This window comes from Neomonachus schauinslandi, chromosome 3 (assembly GCF_002201575.2).
Source record: "Neomonachus schauinslandi chromosome 3, ASM220157v2, whole genome shotgun sequence".
Classification (NCBI taxonomy): domain Eukaryota; kingdom Metazoa; phylum Chordata; class Mammalia; order Carnivora; family Phocidae; genus Neomonachus; species Neomonachus schauinslandi.
Window position 1 is genome coordinate 128921104 of NC_058405.1, and position 19402 is coordinate 128940505.

Genomic DNA, 19402 nt, shown 5'->3' on the forward strand with positions numbered 1-19402 from the left:
ACTCATACACTCAAATCTGATTCTGTCTAGTTCCATATTCTGATCTCCGAAAATGGCCTAAGCTAGAATTTCAGGGAGTAAAATGCAGGCTTTGGTGCTCTTCGTTATAGAACAGTCTGTTAAAGGCCATTTTAGCTCATTTATTTCTTTGTAAAATATTACTATATTCCAGCAGTGCACTCTGGTGAGCCTAAGCTTCTAAAAAGTTAATTGTTCATTTAAAAATGATCCCTGTGTCCCAGTTTTCCTGATGGTGTAGTTCCTAAGGGGAGTAACAAATTCTGTACTTGAGTCCTGCCTAGTCAGTGTTGTGTGAGTAACGTTCAGTAATTTAACCCTCAGTTTTCCATTCTGTTATGAAAAGGGAAAAAGAGATATGAGTTGCTTTGCAATCTGCAGTTCTCTCAGCAAGGGATGGTCCCTGGAACTACTTTAACTCCATCTCTTTCATCTCTGCCCTCTTCCTGCTCACCTCTTCTTTCTCCTTCAGAGAGAGAATATATCTTCTTCCATTTGGAATATTTCTCTGTCAGTTTTTAAAAATGCATTCAAAAGAGATGAATAGGTAGAGCACAGGGCATTTTTTAGGGCAGCAAGACTGTTATTCTGTATGATACTGTAATGATGGATACATATCATACATTTGTCAAAACCCATAGGATGTACAATACAAAGAGTGAACCCTGATATAAACCATGGACTTTAATTAACAATAATGCATCAATATTGGCTCACCAGATGTAACAAATTGACTACACTGATTACAAGATGTTGAAAACAGGGAAACTTGGAAGGGCTGGTGGGTGTGTATGGGAATTTGTATGTTTCACTCATTTTTTTAATGTAAACTTAAGACTGCCCCCCCCAAAATCTATTAATTTAAAAAAAAGTTAAATATACACTTCCATGACTTGGCCATTCCACTTCTAGATATTCACCCAAGGGAAATGAAATCATTTGCCCACACAAAACCTTAACATAGGAATGTCCGTAGTAATTGCATTTCCAATAGCTCAAACTGGAAACAATCCAAATATCCATCAACAATAAGTGGATTAACAAATTGTGGAAAGTACATACAATAGAATACCACTCAGCAATAAAAAGGAAAGAAGTATCAGATGAACCTCAGAAAAATGATGTGGAATAAAAAAAATATCAGATGGAAAGAGGAGTTATGAAGGGAATGAGGGAGTTTTTGGTGGTGTTGGATATGTTCATTATTCAGATTGTTGAGATCATTTCATGGGCATGTCTGTGTGGGGAAATTTATCAAATTGCCTGCTTTAAATATGTGCAACTTACTATGTGTCAATTATAAAGATATTAAAAAAATGCCAAGAAGATTACACCTTCCTCCACTTTACCTCCCTACTCTTGTTCTTCTCTGTATTTCTTACCCTTCCCAGGCCACACACCAAGCCCTGAGATATTTATAGTGCAAAAAACATTTTCTATCAGTTTTCTTAGTTCTGATGACTTTATCAATTAGGGGTTGTAGGGCACAGAGGAAAAAAAATCATTATTGTTTCTCAGCATTTGAGAGTTAGGTGTAAGACTTTTCTCTTAGTACATTTTGAATGTAATTGGTTTACATTGCCCTACCCAATGATTACTCTACAAGGTGAGAGAAAGAGATGCCTTTATTCTGTTAATTTACTCAAATCTTCAACCCACCAAATTGCTGCTAAATTTAGAGTTCTATGGAGAAAAGGAATCCACCACTTGAGGGAAAGTTCAAAAAGAAGATAAATTTAATAAAATCAGGTTTTTAATTTTTTTCCCCTGTGGCACCACTTCTCAGTGTAATTCCTTATTGTATATCACTAAGATGCCAACACTGCTGTCTGATCCTTTAGAGGTCAAACAACAAAATGTCTAACAATTGCAATAATTCACATTATCCTTTTGGAATGGGATAGCTGGAATATATCAGCATATGCCCAGGCTGTTCCTTTAAGCTAAGGGGAAATTTTCAATCTTCATTTTCTTAAAATTAATTCTCTTCTTCCGAGGCAATCTATTTTTCAACATTATCAGTGAGAAGTAATTTGCAGAATCTAGTACACTATGGAATTTTATGCTCGTTAATAATGGTACCGTGTAGTAGCTAGGAGCCCTCTCTACAGGCAGGCAATGTGGATCTAAAGACTAGCCTACAGTCACTATCATGTTAATATCCTCTCTAAGCTTTAGTGTCTGTATCTGTGAAATGGATGAATTAATAGGACATATCATATAGTATTGTATTTGTCATGAGGACTAAATGAGATATGTTGAGCACAGTTTCAGATGCACCAGAGGTCTGAACGTAATTTTTAGCTAATACAATTATTATATAATCATGATGGCATATAACGTGTGGCTTGAGAGACCTAACAAAACTATTTCCTATGATAATGTGCTGATTAAAGGCATTCACCTCTCTTCCACATATGCTAAGCAGTCAATAACAACTGTTATCATTTCACAAAAACTTTAGATGAAATGTTAGTGAAAACTACCCAGTGAGATTAAACTGACACTTGATTGTGATCACACACATTCTTTTATGTGAGGTCCAAGTTACATAATTATAACCTAGCATTATCTGAACTGTGAAAATTGTGATACATCCTCGGAAATCTTTCCCTTTATTAGAGACTTGCTGCATAATCACTCAATTATTTATATAATAAATATATCAAAAACTTATTATGCCAAGCACCATTCTAAAAGCTGAAATACAACCGGATGTACACAGTTTTCTCATGAAATTATAATCAGCAAGGGAGGGAGACAGTACTAAGTGATTTATTCATTACAACTAAGATGAGCCATTGAAGAAGTACAGCATTGTAAGAGGGTAAGCAAAAGGGAGCCCAACCTGTCTATAAGGGTGATGTGGTTAGGAAAGCCTTTACCCCACAAAATGTGCTTTCCAAACCATGCTCTCATTAAATCATGGTTAAGATAATATTTCTTGAATTTGACACTTACTAACTTTGTGATTTTGACTAAGTTACATAAATACTCTAGGTTTGAATTCCTTTGTTTATAAAACAGGGATAATAACATTATTTTAAGGGATAATGTGATGATTAGAAAAGAAAGTATGTAAATCACTGGCCAATACTAATTATTGAGTGTCTACTTATGTGCCAAAGTAGAGTGTTGTCTACTCTTGGAATCAGACCTTTAGATTTTAAGATACCGTTACTTTAATTTATCTAAATTTTAGAGATAAATATTCATAGATGGTTGTAATTTATACTTCTCAGAATGACTAGAATTGAGGGACGTGTGTATGTGGATGTGTACATGTCGGGGTGGCTCAGTATAGTGTAGAAAAGGATGCTAAAATGGAATCTTACACAACTTTGGCAGTAGTAATGAGTTATTAAATAGAAATAAGGAGAAACTTGGTTGAACTGTTTGCAAAAAGACCTAGTTAATCCTGATATATATGTATTCCAGATATTAGTCAAGTGTCACTGACATACAAATGTGGAGCCAATGTGGGCAGGTGGCGCATGATTCTAAAGAAATTATGAGTACATTCATCTGTCGATGGACAAAAAAAAAAAAAAGAAAGAAATTATGAGTACATCTGAGAGGAGCAAAAGATCCTTTCTTCACTTAAGGAATACCATTAAAAATTTTCCAAAAATTCTCTCTCTGTGGATAAGAGAGTCTCAAGAGGTTTTTTTTTTTTGTTTTTTGTCTTTTCTTAATAATCACAGCCCTCTAGAATTCTCAATTTGTAGGAAGAATGGGGAAAACTATTTAGCCTTTATGCCTTAAAGTAGACCTAACTCTATATTTTCGATTAGAAAGACAAAAAAAAAAAAAAGATTGGAAAGACTTATTATAATTATTTCTAATAATAAATAAAAAATAGTTCAGTGCAGTCAACTGGAACAAATAGTATTAAGATAAAATTGGTCGTGTTGAGGGAATTGGGAAAATATTTTTCTAGTTAGAGTCATCATTCACATCTCTGAACATAATATGTGTGGTTAGGTGAAATTATATTTGGGTAATAACTATTAACTTGAGAAGTAGATATTCTAGTGTCCCTATGATTTTTAGAAGACATTTAAGGTTATTAATTATAATATATTTTCCATGGATTCTAAGGTATGCTTACCTACCCTTTTTGGAGAGTGGAGCCTTACTGAACATTTAAATTTTTTTTTACTTCCTTTGTCAGACATATACATCCTCAATATTATTTTTTTTAACTTCCCCTTTACCTAAATATAATCAGATTTTTAAAATTATTTTTTAATCTATGATTAAAAAGTTATAAGAAGTTAAAAATATCCTGGTGGCTAAGGGGAAAGGCAAAAATTTTAAAAAGTCCATATAGATTTTTTTAAAGGAGAAGCAGAAAATTTATTTTAAAATTATGCCTAGTGGTTAAGAAAAATAAGCAGAGCAGGGGCATCTGTGTGGCTCAGACGGTTAAGCATCTGCCTTTGGCTCAGGTCATGACCTCCAGGTCCTGGGATCAAGCCCCACGTTGGGCTCCCTGCTCAGCAGGGAGTCTGCTTCTCCCTCTTCCTCTGCCTCTCCCCACTGCTCCTACTCTCTCTCTCTCTGTGTATCTCTGTCTCAAATGAATAAATAAACCATTCTTTAAAAAAAAAAAAGAAAAATAAGCAGAGCAGAAGTAGCAATTTTTTTCAAGGGCTAAAACAGGATGCTGTTGCTTAATGACAAAAATTATAACATTGGATTGTGGGGTTTATAACATATGTAGATGTAAAATATATGAAATCAAAAAATGGAGGGGTAGCATGGTTATAGAAATATAGAAATATAGAGAGAAAAATTATAAAAAAACAAGACCTATATATGCTGTCTACATGAAATACACTTTAAATTTAAAAATAAAAGAGGTTGAGGGGCACCTGGGTGGTTCAGTTGGTTAAGCATCCAACTCTTGGTTTTGGCTCAGGTCATGATCTCAGGGTTGTGGGATCAAGCCGTCTGTCGAGCTCTGCACTCAGCACAGAGTCTGCTGGAGATTCTCTCCCCCTTTCTCTGCCCCTCCCCTCTGCTCCCCACCCTTTCTGCTCTCTCAAATAAATAAAATCTTAAAGAAAAATAAAGATTAAGAGAGGTTGAACTACAAATACGAACATAGATATACCATGCAAACAGCATAAGAAGGACAGTATGGCTATGTTAAATCAAATAAAGTAGACTTGAAGATACAAGTTATATTCCCAATGATTAAGGCTATTTGATGATGATAAAAATTAATCAGGAAGACAATAAAATCATAAATGTTTATATATCTAAATAAAAAATATTCAAAGTATATGAGGCAAAAAACTGACAGATTTAAAGGTAGAAATAGAAAAATTTATGGTAGTTGGAGATATTTATGACCCTGTATTGCTAATAATTGATAGAATGACTAGAAAAAAGATCATTAAATTATAAAATATTTCAATGACATTATCAACTCTTTGACCTTTGATATTTATAGAACACTATGACCAATAATAGACATCCTGTAGAAAAGACATTCTTTTAAAAGGCACATAGAGGGGCGCCTGGGTGGCTCAGTGGGTTAGGCATCTACCTTCAGCTCAGGTCATAATCCCAGCATCCTGGGATCGAGCCCCGCATGGGGATCCCTGCTCGGTGGGGAGTCTGCTTCTCCTTCTCCTGCTCCCCCTGCTTGTGCTCTTTCTCTCTCTGAAATAAATAAACAAAAATCTCAAAAAAAAAATAAGTAATTAAATAAAAGGCACATAGGCCAGTCACAATATAGAACATATAGTAGACCATAAAATAAGTTTTAACACATTTCAGAAAAAAGGAAATATTGTTAGCCAGAACTAACAAAATAAGAAGTAGAAAATCTAACTACACTATAACTATTAAAGAAATTGAATATGTAATTATAAACTGTCTTTCAAAAATAATTTGATCATATGTTGCATGCTTCATGATAAAAACACTCAGGATTAGGGCGCCTGGGTGGCTCAGTTGGTTGGGCGGCTGCCTTCGGCTCAGGTCATGATCCTGGAGTCCCTGGATCGAGTCCCGCATCGGGCTCCCTGCTCGGCGGGGAGTCTGCTTCTCCCTCTGACCCTCCCAACCCTCCCCCCTCTCATGTGCTCTCTCTCTCTCAAATAAATAAATAAAAAATCTTTAAGAAAAAAAAAACACTCAGGATTAGATAAGGCAAGGATATCCATGTTCACTTTTTTCAGCAATGAATTGAAGACATGACCAGTTCAATAAAACAAGAGAAAGAAAGAAAGGATATAAAGATAGGTAAAAAGTAAAATTATCACTATTTGATTGTTTACATAAATAATTCTGAGAAATCTACAAAGTGAGTGTTAGAACCAATAAGTGAATATAGTGACGTTGCTGAATACAAGGTGAATTTATATGTAGGATTAATTCTGATATCTCAAGATTCTATTCATTGGGTGGGTGTATTCATACTTTCCTCCCAGTCATTAAATGAAACCCTAATCTCAGTGCTGCAGTGAAGGAATTTCACAGATGTAAATAAGATCCCAAGTTAGTTGTCCTTAAAAGAGAGATTATCCTTAGTGGATCTGGTGAGCCCTTAAGTAGGACAGGGCTCTTGCTGGTGAGACAGATTTGAAGTATGAGAGTAATTTGACATGAGCGAGAGTTTCCATTTTGAATATGGATGGGACCGTGTAGCAAGGAATGTGGGCATTCTATAAAAATGTCCTCTGAGAGCCAGCAAGGAAACAGAACTTCAGTCTTACAAATACAATGAACTGAATTATGCCAGCAACCTAAATGATCTTAGAAGTGGATTCTTCCCTCAAGGCTCCAAAGAAGAGCTCAGTATAGCTGGCATCTTGATTTCAACCTTAGAAGACCCTGAGGACAGGAATTTTTGCCTGGGCTTCTTATCTAGAGAACTGAGAAATAATAAATGAGTATTGTTTTAAATCACTAAGATAGTAGTAAATTTTTTTACACAGTAATAGTAGACTGATAAAATATTTAAAGAATACTGAAAGCAAATAATTGGAGAATGAAATGAGGGGTGGAGGGAATTCCATTTTCCAACAGCATCAGCAAATAGTTGGAAATAAAGTTAACAGAAGAGGTGTAAGACCTCTCAAGTAATAAAACCAAATATTGCTGAGAGAAACCAAAGACTAAATAAATGGCATTATCTATATCATGTTCATGAATTTGGAGAATTAATAATGAGGTGTCAATCCCCTCAAAATTAGGCTGTAGTTTCAATGTGACCCTGATTAAAATTTCACAGAATTATTTTGGGGAAGATTTGACAAGTTTATTTTAAACTTACATTAATATGCAAAGGACTGAGAGTGGTCAAAACAATCATGAAAAAAATTTGAAGGACTCACACTACCTGATATCAAGCTTAATATAGAGCTACTATTTAAAATAATGTGCCATATGTGTAAGTATAAACAAACAGATCAGGGGAGGGAAAAGACGATCTGGTAACAGACCCAGACATAGATGACTTTCAACAAAGATGCCAAGACAACTTAATAAGAAAGGATAGTCTTTTCAGTAAATAATGCTGGCTAAAGATGAGCAATGTGAAAATGAATCTCTACCTCCGTCAAAAAATTAATTTGAGATGGATCATAGACTAAAGGTAAATGCTGAAACTGTAATGCTTATTAAAAAATATATTGGGGAATATCTTTTTGACCTGAGTTAGGCAAGACTTTTTCAGAGAGGACACAAGAAGCACCACTCATAAAACAAAATATGATAAACAGGAGTCCATCAAAATTAAATATTCAACTTATTAAAATCATTATTAAGAGAATGAAAAGGCAATACAGATTAGGAGAAGGTATTCTCATTACATATATTTGACAAAGGCCTTGTATTTAGAATTTCTATAAATCCATAACAAAAAGGCAAACCAATAAACTTTAGAAATGGGCAAATGAACAAACTTCACAAAGATGTATGAATGGCTAACTAGTCCTATAAATGTGTTCAAAATAAATCATATAAAAATGGGTTCAAAATCATCATCAGTAAACAACAAAACCAAAAGGAGATACCATGTCACATGTGCTAAAATTAAAATATCCAAGACTATATCAAATTTTGGAACCCTCCTACACTGTTGGTGGGAATGCAAGCTGGTGCAGCCACTCTGGAAAACAGTATGGAGGTTCCTCAAGAAGTTAAAAACAGAGCTACCCTACAACCCAGCAATTGCACTACTAGGTATTTACCCCCAAAGATAGAAAGGTAGTGATCTGAAGGGGCACCTGCACCCCAATGTTTATAGCAGCAATGTCCACAATAACCAAACTCTGGAAAGAGCCCAGATGTCCACTGACAGAGGAATGAATAAAGAAGATGTGGTGTATACACACACACACACACACACACACACACACACAATGAAATATTACTCAGCCATCAGAAAGGATGAAATCTTACCATTTATAGCTACATGGATGGAACTGGAGGGTATTATGCTGAGAGAAATAAGTCAATCAGAGAAAGACAATTACATGGTTGCACTCATATGTGGAATATAAGAAACAAAGCAGAGGGCTGAATGGGAAGAAATCAGAGGGAGACAAACCATGAGAGACTTTTAACTATAGGAAACAACAGGTTTGCTGGAAGGGAATTGGGCAGGGGGATGGGGTAACTGGGTGACAGGAATTAAGGAGGGCCCGTGGTGTGATGAGCACTGGGTATTATAGGCAACTGATGAATAACTGAACTCTACATCTGAAACTATTGATGTACTATATATTGGCTAATTGAATTTAAATAAAAAAAATTTTAATGAAGGTACAGAGCATCTGAAACATTCATCAATGGTAGAGGTGTAAAATAATGCAACTATTTTGAACAATATTTTGGCAATTTCTTTCAAACGAAATATGTACTTATCTTATGACCCAGTAATACCACTTCTAGAGATATGAGATGTATGTCCATTAAGACAGTTTTATTCTTAATGTTGCCAAATTGGAAAGAACACAGATGTCCAATTAATATGGAAATGAGTAAACAAATTGTGATATGTTTAGTCAGTAGAATACTACTCAGCAATGAAAAAAATATGAATAAACAACAGTTTTTATAAAACTACATTGGTAAAACACCAAAACATTTTGTTAAGCAAAAGAAGCCAGACACAAAAAGGTGCATATTTAATATTCCACTTTCATGAAGTTCAAATAAGTAAAATCATCTTTTATAATGACAATAATCACTGTGGTTGTATATGGGAATATTGACTGGAAGAAGGCAAGGGGAGCTTTCTGAAGTAATGGAAATGGAAATATTCTTTGTTTTTATAAGATGTGGGTTACATATGCATTTGGAAATCTAATCAACTTCCACACTTTAGTTCTGTGCAATTCATTGCATGTGGATTATATTTTAATTAAAAACATGCTGTTAGGGGTTTTCTAGGAGGGCTGAATGATTTATACCATTTTACTTTGTTGTCATGTCAAGCTTTTTGAAAAAAATTATAATTACATAGAGAAAAATTTTATCAGAATACTGTTAATCAGTTTGTTTTAGGATCATTAGCCATTTCTTTGGAAGTTGGACACAACGAGGTTACTAGAAGAGCTTAAAATGGTCCTACCATCAGTCTGTCTACAGAAGTTATCTCGTTGTTATTTGACTCTGGTAGAATAACTTTATTTCTTGCCTTATTATAATTAATTAGGTCATTTGAGCTAATACGAATGAGCCCGATTAACATAGAGTCAAGTGCCATTTAAGCATTTGCTAAATCTCAATTTAATTTCTAGCAGAAATTAATAGTATGGGTACCTAATACCTAAACTTGTGATCAACCATTTACAAAATTCTTTCATACCTGTAACTTTAGAGCTCTTTAGCAACTTGATAGGGTAGGTACTTTTATCCCCATTGACTTGATGTGAAAATGGGCAGTCATCAAGGTTAAGGGACTTTTTAAAGAAAATGTTAGACTGTCAAGTATCAGAGTCAGGATTCAAAATCAGATCTTGTTTCTGCACTTAGTGCTCTATCCAATAAACGAGGGCTGAGTAGTGGGTGAAAATAAGGTTATTTCTTGCTAAATTCTTAAACGCAAAAAGAGAGAAATGAGAAAATCTCTACTGCAATAGGGTTGAGTTAGTTCCCATGTCTTAAGTTATAGATCAATGAAATAGTTGAAGAAACTTCTGGATGACTTCAATAAAAAGTCTGTACAAAATAAGACATCTGCTATCTATAATGGTTTTCTTAGACAGAGAGTAATGATGCTGAAGGCTGTGTGCAGTATCCCCAAGTTTTCACCTGCAGTGAGCTGCCAGGTATGGCCTGCACTTTGCTCCACACACAACTTCTACATTACAACCTTCCTTTCAACTGCATACATTTTTTTAAGAGAGATCTTCAAAATAAGCTAAGTGAAAGTGGCAGATATTTCAGTGTGTCCAGAATTTATGATTCACAGAAATCAACAAACGTGCCCAAGTGGTGATAGAGCAGAAAATGTCATAATGATTGAAATAGCTATAAAAAAAAGATCATTGAACTTGTTGAGAGGAAAGGTCTGATTAAGAATCTCACCAAAATTTAAATCCAACTTCTTTGGAGGGAGTATGGGAATGAATTGAAAACTGGAAATGATTTGATCAATGGACAGTACAAATAAAAACCTAGCATATTTTTATTTCAGTTGGGAACCTTGAGAGCTTCATTGACATGGGCACTTCTTAGCTTCCCACAGGGTTGGATCATTTACATTCTTCTTCTCAATATCTTTTGCCAACTAACCATTTCAAAATTACAGCTAAATTAAAGACACTGCCTGTTATTTGCTGTATACTAGAACCCAGATCTCCCCTTGGAGAGCTCTGAGCTCATTCAATGAGGCATAGCACTTAATTTCATTTGCAGAATTTCTGCTATCCAACTTTCCACAAATTAAATGAGATCATTCATTGTTTTCCCTGTAGGCTAATGGTACTTATATTGTTTGTCCACATTTAATGTCCTAATATCTTGGTTTCATGGTCTAATGTTTAATAACAAATCAGTAATGAAATTGAACGTACTGTAAAAAAAAAAATCCTTCAGTTTATTACCTTCCTATGGCTCTATGGAATCTTAGACCTCTTCTAGCTCAGAGTTGCAAACATAGATGCTTACAGGGACCAGGCAGGCTGTAAATGTGTGAACTGAACTTGCTATAAGAGAAGAGAATAGATTAGGTTCTATGATAACCTGAAGAAAGTTTCCTTATTTTAGGAGTGAAAATTCACATTAGGAAAAAAATAAATGGCATGGAAACATATCAAGTGTCTGTGGATGGAATTTGCCCTACAGCTTCACCAGTTTTTCAACCGAATATTGCCTACTTCTCCCATTTTGTAAATTAGAAAATAACAAAAGACAACTTAGGTAATTGATTCAACTAATTTCATTCATTATTCCTAGTATAGTGCCTGAAAAACTGTGCCAGTAGTCACTGTTCTTGAGAGGAATTGCACATATTCATAATTGTGACTTGAAAAAGGAAGGTTGGTGTTGGATTAAGGAAAGGAATCAGAGTACGGGGTATATTAATAAGCAAAACAAGTACCTCACAGCAAATAAATATATAAGGGTGGTCAGGAGAGCAGGTGTGGTTTACATGCTGCAACTAAGGTTAGATGTGCCAACTATATAAAGCTAGTAGGAACATTAGACAGACTGACACATCTGGCATGTTTTACTCTATCTTGGTTTTCAGCCTAAAGTCTTAGGCATTTTAAGGAACCAAACTACAAACAAAACTGGCAAACAGTACATATTTATATATACACTGCATGTGGCTTCAGTAATTAATTGGAGTATAATGTTTCTTTATGAATTGAGAATTTGGAAAAGAATCACAAGACGCTTATATGATTTGTTATAAACAATGAACATTATTTGGAGACACAGGGGAAAACACATCATTTATATCAATTTTCTGTTCCCTAGGAAGGAGAAATAGCAAACCTAAGCACGCTAGCTCATGTGAGCAAGATTTGAAAAAAAAGAGCAGTGATCCTGGAAATTCAATGCATGTTTACAGTCACAGGATGATTTCCTATATGTTAACTCTTCTGGTGTGAAGTTATACCAGTTCCTGGTATTTGGTGAAAAGGAAAAAAAAAACTAATAAAAAAAGTTGTTTCATATAGTGTTGTTTTCAAGTGCTGTATTTCACTAAGAGCTAAGAAACCTAGGAGGCTCATTTTTTTTTTTTAAACATAGGTTCACTCTTCTCTCTCCTGCTTTAGAAATAATTCATTCTTTTGGCTAGTGTAATTCTTCAGCAACTAAAAATATGTAAAACATATTGGACAGGTGACATCTGGCTGGAGTTTTCAAATTTGTGGTTTTAACTCCAAGAGATGTTCTGAATGATGTGTTTCTAGTTGTCATCTTCTTGACTGAAAAAGGCAAGAAAAACGTTCATAGCTGACACTAAAAAGAACCTTTCTGGGGTAGATTTATTATTTATGAATGAACAGACTTTTTTAAAATTGGGAACTTTTGTTTTTTTAGTGTAAAATTGTAAAAAAAAAATGAGGTAGGTTCCTTTGTAAGCTAGGTGAAGGAGTTCAGTATAGCAGGGGTGGTTTAAATGAACTGAGAAAGAAATATTTCAGATAAAGATAATGTTTCAGATGAGGGAAACAGCTCAGATTGAAGAATTTAGGTGGGGCTGAATTATAAATCATATTGTCAGCGTCTACTTTTGAAGATGGTTCAGAAGGAAAAGAGACAAATTAACCTGTCTCAGAAGTAAACTGCCAGGGATTTCCTAAGACTCAAAGATTTTAAGATCTTCTCAAGGCACTTAATACTATGAATAATGGGGAGAAAAGCAATTTTAATGTATTCAGTATCTATGTTTTAATACTTGAGTATAAACTAAAAACTGTTTTAATCAAGTGATGAAAGCAACCTCAAGCAATGCAAGACTGGGAGGAAATTGTGACGTTTAGAGAAATTCTGATGCCATAATGCTCCATTTGAATTTAGGCTTACTGGTGTTTTTGATTTTTGGTAATATTTGCATGTCAAAGTTGATTTTCAAGAGCCACTCATATCTGTTAATCTGGTAGATCAATTCTTTAATGTGCCAATCCAAGTTCTCTCTCTTACTCTCTGACTGAACAAAATTACCTGGTGAGGGAGCACACTGAAAAATGTCTTATCCAGTCTCACCTTTTTCAAAGCCCTTTTCTGTACATCTTCCTGCACGTTTCCCTTAGTGAAAGTAACATCTTCACTACTGAGGAAGTAATCAGATTCTAAATTATGAAATTAGTTATCACTGGATTTAAAATTCACAGTATATTCATACTTTAAAATATTTAAGTCCAATGCCTTCTTAATTGTTGATGTAAGTGCAGAAAACAAGAAAACATGTTTTTAAAGGGAGGGGAGGTGATTTGCTTTTCTGAGACACCATAGTCCATCATAAAAATGCCAGAAGAGGGGCACCTAGGTGGCTCAATCAGTTAAGCATCTGACTCTTGGTTTTGGCTCAGGTCATGATTTCATTGTTGTGGGATCTTGGGATTGAGACCAGCCTCTGACTATGAGCTCAGTGTGGAGTCTGCTTCAGATTCTCTCTCCTTTCCCTCCCACTCGCTCTCTCTCTCTCTCTCAAATAAATAAACAAAACCTTTAAAAAATGTCAAAAGAAATGGGGTCAATGATTTGGCATAAGTCATTTAAAACACTTTCCACATAGATTGTTTTGTATTTTGTATTTTAACCATATTACAAATGAATGTATAAATTTAAAGTAGATAATAAGCTCCTTGAAGTCAGGCTTTGTGTCTTGTCCCCCACAGTAGATCTATTCCTAGCACAGTGCCTAGAAGTCAGAATGTGTCCATAAATAGGTCCTAAATCAAGCAATATTATATTTTGTAGAAAAAAAATGAATTTGGGTCAACGCATGGTTTTATAAATGACCAATTTCCCAATCCTTTTATCTCAATAAGATACAAAGATGTACAAGTATGGTACATACAGTTTTCTAGGGCATTCCCTAAAATTTCAATATAGTTCAAGTGACAGATCATATTTGATGGAGAAAAATCACCTTAATTTTGTATAACCCCTGAGGAAAGGGTAAGAAAAAATGGATGTTCTTGGCCTCTTCAGTGTCCCCCAAAGCTTGAAATACCATGTTTATAAACTGGCCACATACCTCATTGAGTGACATCAGATTATAATATGGTACTTGTTTTATGTCCTGGGAAAAGATACAGTTTCTTTCACGTTTAATAGGAAGCATTTTTTTTTCTCTATGAAAGTAATACCAAAATTAATTAAGCCCCTGCTATAGGTGCTCTAGGGCTGCAAAAGAACCTCAAGACTCTTCCTTTATAATTCTGCAATATGATTGGAAAACCAAGACATACAAATTCGCATTGTTAATGAAAATACTGAAATATACAAAAGGCCCATAAAAGAAAAAATCAGACATAGTGGCTTCTTAAAATATGGCTTCCTAATCTAGATGGTGTTTCTGTTTTTAAATTCGGGTAGGAAAAACTTATCTGGCATGGAATCTAAGATTTATTCCTTGAGCCCTGGTTGCCATTTCTCATAGCGAATGCTCAGATCTGCATTCTTAAGTTCCTAATGTATCAAGACCCAATTCTCCTGCACATTCCAAGCAATCTCTGGATTCATCTATGAAATTTTTTGTTACTATTCAATTTCAGAAACATGTTATTGCAGACCCCATGTTTCTTCCATGTTGAAGTTTACAGATTTATTAAACAAAAATATAAGATACACAGTTAAGACTGAAATTCAGATAAATGACAGTTGACATTTTTGGTGCAGATGTATGTTGCTGGCATTCATCTCAGGCTATTTGCAATATTATAAGCACCCACATATACACATAATATGGATAATGCTGGGGAAAAGAATGGCATTGTTTGGACAAGGAACAGAAGACTGATGACAAATTTGCAATTAGATCAGTTGACTGAATTGAAAAGAAGGAGTGTAATGAAATGAAGAAGTCTTTGACAGAACTCCCAGTGTTATTTTGCATAAAGTATCTTGAAGAAAGTGAATTTTGATAAAAATTGCCCTTATCTATAAATAATAGGCAATTGCTAAAGCTTATTTTTTTAATAAATGATGTCACATATAGAGATCTTTGTACTCAAGCTAGTGTATGGTTTTTAAATATATAATCTATATGATAAATTTTTTAATTAAAAAAACTAAAAAAAATTTGTTCCTTGATTTCTCAGTAGAAATCAACAATCTTCAAAATGTTTTAGGCAGGAAAAATGTTTGTAGGTAATAAAATCCTACTCAATTTAGCCCAAGATAAAGACATTTAAAAAAAAAAAAGAATATTTTTAAAATTTAAAGAAAATAGAGCAACTGGATTTCAGCATGTCTGGAAAACATGAAGCTCTAGGGAGCTCAGCTGTAGGAGTTCATGGACCTTTACTCTAATGATCTACCATTACCTCAGCTAGCAACTTATTAGGTTTCTGAGTATCTTAGTTCAAATTCTCAAAAGGGAATCTGATTAATTCAGATTAGTTTATGGATTGGTCCCTCTGGGGTTGGATAGCTACTCTTGGCTCAATCAGCCATGTCAGGGGAATGACATTGCTAATTAAGGATAAGCTAGAAGAAATGAGGTCTTTTTTTAGTAGAGATACTTACAATTCCTGTACATATTTATTTATATGTAAATGTATAATGGAAAGCAGACCAGGTGGAATTAATAAAATGTAATCATCTCATTCTAGGAAAGTATATTTATGGGTGAATTGTTGACAGTTGTTACTCTTATGTATTAAACATCAGTGCATGGCACTCAAGCCACCCAATTTACTTAAGTTAAAACCCAGGTGTCTTTCTTGACTGGCTCCCTTAACTTGCCCTTCACATCTGATCACCAAATCTCAGCTCTTGTACATCCTAAGTAACAAATATATTGAGATCACCTATCTATGCATGTAACTTTCCCATTATGCTATAAAATCCACAGAGGAATGGGTTGTATGTGGCTTTTTCATATTTATATCTCTACTACCTAGTACAGTGCTTGGCACCAGCAAGCCCAGCTGATACATTGATTGTAGCTTTGTGGCACCCTGCAGCAGACAACTCTGCTAAAACATGCCCACAAAAACTGTGAGATCATAAACATGTTGTGTAAGTTGCTAAGTTTATGGTAATGTTGTTAGGTAGCATAGATAATTAATATAGTCCTTGCTTTCTTTCTGCATTTTTTTTCTGCATTGTGTTTTTAAAAACAAATGACAGTCTCATTTTAAATTCTTAATCTATGGTTTTATTTTCAGCAACAATCTAGTCTTTAGCATTTACTAACAATTTAATATTAAATTGGCATGGAACTCAAAAATTGTCAGATGAGTCAGCAAGATGAGAGCCACATGTAGGTAAATAATTGATATTTTTCTTTTGGCTCCTCTTTTCTGTCTGCCCTCCACTGTCTGAGAGTGACATTGTAATTCATGGCCCCAAACTATCTAAGTTCAAAGGACTTTTTTGTTTTAGTGAGGAGTCATAACTGAATCTTTGTTTAGCTTCTATGTCATACCTCTGCACTTCTTTATCTTTATTATAAGAGCCAAGAAAGTATCAAGTGCTTGTTTTTGTCTCAAATTTAGATCAATCCACCACAAGAGTTTCCTTGTTTCAAGAACAGAATGAACATTCTTCTCCTATTCAGAAAACAGTAAACAATTATGGCTCCCAATCTGTCAAGTTTCATATCAATATTTATAACACAGATGATTCAAAATTATTGTTTCCTCCTGATGATTCCAGAGCCTATGATATCCTGAGACATCTAAGAAATCCTGAGACATGGAAGAAACCCTTTCTAGACAATTGGCCTAATGGTATGTGTGGGAAAATGAATTTTACCACTCAAATACTCAGAAGAAATCACAAAACTACATAAAAAATGTTGACATAAAACTAGATGAGTGGCATTTTTATGTAGGTGTAAAAATCCCTCCTGATTATTCATTCATCAATGCTATATCTGAGTATGAGCTTCTGAAGCTCTGTGTTGGTCTCTCCTCCTATCAGGAGATAATAATCTTCTAGATGGTCAAGTTCCTCCTCTTCCTCTCTTCCTGGAGTTACCTAAGTCCACATTTGTCTCAAGTTTCCCCATGCCACTGGAATTCCTGCTTCTGGGATTGCCAGGAACCACTCAGATTGCCCTAGAGTAAGACTGAGCCTTTGTGGCACCATCAACAAAGGCCTTGAGCTTTGTGATAAGCAGTCTCTAAAAAGAACTCAGAACACCCAGGAGACCATTAAGCTGTTAAGAACAAGACATTCAAGTAATTGGAAATTGATCAAAATAGAATAATTCTGTATTTGGAGTAAGCCTAGACAAGACACAAGGTAAGAAGGCAGAGGACACATAATTTAAATTAGGAGCCCTAGTCTATCAGGAAACATTGAGTGGACACTGAGATTTCAATTATGAGTACCTGTAAACAACTCTGTTTTTACATGTTAGATAATCTTTGTTTGGGTGATAAAAGATCTGTTCCCTTGAAAAGGAACTCTGGTTACTATAACTCATAAAACTACATTATTATTTCTTTTAATTTTATTTTATTATGTTAATCACCATACATCATTAGTTTTTGATGTAGTGTTCCATGATTCATTGTTTGCATATAACACCCAGTGCTCCATTCAATCCGTGTCCTCTTTAATACCCATCACCAGGCTAACCCATCCCCCCACTCCCCTCCCCTCTAGAACCCTCAGTTTGTTTCTCAGAGTCCATAGTCTCTCATGGTTCATCTCCCCCTCTGATTCCCACCTCCTTCATTTTTCCCTTCCTATTATCTTCTTCTTCTTCTTCTTTTTTTTTTTTAACATATAATGTATTATTTGTTTCAGAGGTACAGGTCTGTGATTCAGCAGTCTTACACAATTCACAGTGCTCACCATAGCCCATACCCTCCCCAATGTCTATCACCCAGCCACCCCATCCCTCCAGCAACCCTCAGTTTGTTTCCTGAGATTAAGAATTCCTCATATCAGTGAGGTCATATGATACATGTCTTTCTCTGATTGACTTATTTCGCTTAGCATAATACCCTCTAGTTCCATCCATGTCATTGCAAATGGCAAGATTTCGGGGTTTTTTATAGCTGCATAACATTCCATTATATATATATATATATATATATATATATATATATATACCACATCTTCTTTATCCATTCATCTGTCGATGGACATCTTGGCTCTTTCCATAGTTTGGCTATAGTGGACATTGCTGCTATAAACATTGGGGTGCACATACCCCTTCGGATCACTACATTTGTATCTTTGGGGTAAATACTCAGGAGTGCAATTCCTGGGTCGTAGGGTAGCTCTATTTTCAACTTTTTGAGGAACCTCCATATTGTTTTCCAGAGTGGCTGCACCAGCTTGCATTCCCACCAACAGTGTAGGAGGGTTCCCCTTTCTCCGCATCCTTGCCAACATCTGTCGTTTCCTGACTGGTTAATTTTAGCCATTCTGACTGGTGTGAGGTGGTAGTTCATTGACGTTTTGATTTGGATTTCCCTGATGCCGAGTGATGTTGAACACTTTTTTATGTGTCTGTTGGCCATTTGGATGTCTTTTTTGCAGAAATGTCTGTTCATGTCTTCTGCCCATTTCTTGATTGGATTATTTGTTCTTTGGGTGTTGAGTTTGATAAGCTCTTTATAGATTTTCGATACCAGTCCTTTATCTGATACGTCATTTGCAAATATCTTCTCCCATTCTGTCAGTTGTCTTTTGGTTTTGTTGACTGTTTCCTTTGCTGTGCAAAAGCTTTTTATCTTGATGAAGTCCCAATAGTTCATTTTTGCCCTTGCTTCTCTTGCCCTTGGCAATGTTTCTTGGAAGAAATTGCTGCGGTTGAGGTCAAAGAGGTTGCTGCCTGTGTTCTCCTCTAGGATTTTGATGGACTCCTGTCTCACATTTAGGTCTTTCAACCATTTGGAGTCTATTTTTGTGTGTGGTGTAAGGAAATGGTCCAGTTTCATTCTTCTGCATGTGGCTGTCCAATTTTCCCAACACCCTTTGTTGAAGAGACTGTCTTTTTTCCATTGGATATTCTTTCCTGCTTTGTCGAAGATGAGTTGACCATAGAGTTGAGGGTCCATTTCTGGGTTCTCTATTCTTTTCCATTGATCTATGTGTCTGTTTTTGTGCCAGTACCATACTGTCCTGATGATTACAGCTTGGTCATAAAGCTTGAAGTCCGGAATTGTGATGCCGCCAGCTTTGTTTTTCTTTTTCAACATTCCTCTGGCTATTTGGGGTCTTTTCTGGTTCCATACAAATTTTAGGATTATTTGTTCCATTTCTTTGA